This window comes from Palaemon carinicauda, chromosome 18 (assembly GCF_036898095.1).
Source record: "Palaemon carinicauda isolate YSFRI2023 chromosome 18, ASM3689809v2, whole genome shotgun sequence".
In the NCBI taxonomy this organism is placed as follows: domain Eukaryota; kingdom Metazoa; phylum Arthropoda; class Malacostraca; order Decapoda; family Palaemonidae; genus Palaemon; species Palaemon carinicauda.
This window is the reverse complement of record NC_090742.1, coordinates 11,547,992-11,549,865: the sequence shown is the minus strand read 5'-3', so window position 1 is coordinate 11,549,865 and position 1,874 is coordinate 11,547,992.

Here is a 1,874-nt window from a genome sequence, read left to right as displayed (position 1 = left end):
TAAGGAGTATATGTGGACCATGTTTCTTTCTTGCCAATCATTTAAGAATACCTTTATCGCTATATAATAAAAATGAGCAAAAAAAGAGAAAAAAATGTTAAAATATAAGACTCGTTAATACCATGATATAAACTCTATACTGATTTTTTTTTTTTCATAAATCGCAGGAGATTTTCTGAGATCCTGGAACGTCCAGTGATATTTCAAGTTCCAATTCAATATAACTATCTAGGATAAATATCTGTTATCAAGGATTAGGAAAATATTTACTTTCAAGTAACAATTCGCAACGAAAAAGAATATTTTTAATTTTACTTTTCATAACGTGATGACACTTATATAGCTCAGGTATTTCTTTCTTAATTGATTAATAACTATGATTACATTTTAGAAATATCTATTCAAACGTCATAGAGAGAGAGAGAGAGAGAGAGAGAGAGAGAGAGAGAGAGGGAGAGAGAGAGAGAGAGAGTGAGGAGAGAGAGAGAGAGAGAGAGAGAGAGAGAGAGAGATTACTTTTCATAACGTGTAGCACTCTTAATTAGCTACGTTATTCCTTTCCTAATTGATTAATAGCTATGATTAAATTTTAGAAACATTTATTAGAAGCACAAGAGAGAGAGAGAGAGAGAGAGAGAGAGAGAGAGAGAGAGAGAGAGAGAGAGAGAGAGAGAGAGAGCGTAAAGTAATAGCGATAAAAGTTCTTATATCTTCAAATCAATAGCAGTAAACATGACATTCTCAATGACGCTCTTACCCAGTGAGGAGAGATTTGACCGAAATCTGATAGTGAGATCGAGTCAGGAAATGACAATTGAGTCTCGCTTAGGAAGAAAGTTTGTTCACGTAATGTACTCGGCTCCTTCATCTGGACGTGTTCATGACATGATTCGGATATTGCGTACGTTTAAAAAACAGCCATGAAAAGTAATGTTATTAAGTGGGTGAAGCAGTTTAGAAAAGGCATTGTAACGAGAGTTTAATATTTCGTTGTTACAGAAGGGCTATATCCGTTTTCACTTATTCCCAAGGCATTGAGACACTAGCATGGTCCATGCAATAATGTATATAATTTTGCATATTTATACGTGGTTTTCATCTATATTCATAAAAGCCATACCATAAACCTCTTAATATCTGGATTCTCTCTACCTCGAGATCAGTTTCTTAGGCCTGGGTTCGATTCCCTGGCCGACCAGAAGCTATTATCACAAAGTTTATTTCCCCTTGGATCTCTGATCCCGAGGTTGAGAGAATGCAGATATTAAGAGGTAAATAGTATGATTTATATATATATATATATATATATATATATATATATATATATATATATATATATATATATATATATATATATACATATATATATATATATATGTATGTATATATATATATATATATATATATATATATATATAAATAAATTATATATATACATATATATGTATGTATATATATATATATATATATATATATATATATATATATATATATCTATATATATATTTATATATAAATGTATATATATATATATATATATATATATATATATATATATATATATATATATATATATATATATATACATATATATATATATATATATATATATATATATATATATATATATATATATATATATATATGTGTGTGTGTGTGTGTGTGTGTGTGTGTGTGTGTGTCAACAACAACAAATGCAGTTATTTCTATTCCACTGCAGGACAAAGGCGTCAGACATGTCAATTCATATCTGGGGTTTGGCCAGTTTTCGTCATCACGATGGCCTATGCAGAGTGGTGATTCTGGGAGGTTTTTCTCTGATCACTCACAGCAAACCAGCCTAGTATGGGTGGCCCTGAATAGTACACACAGAG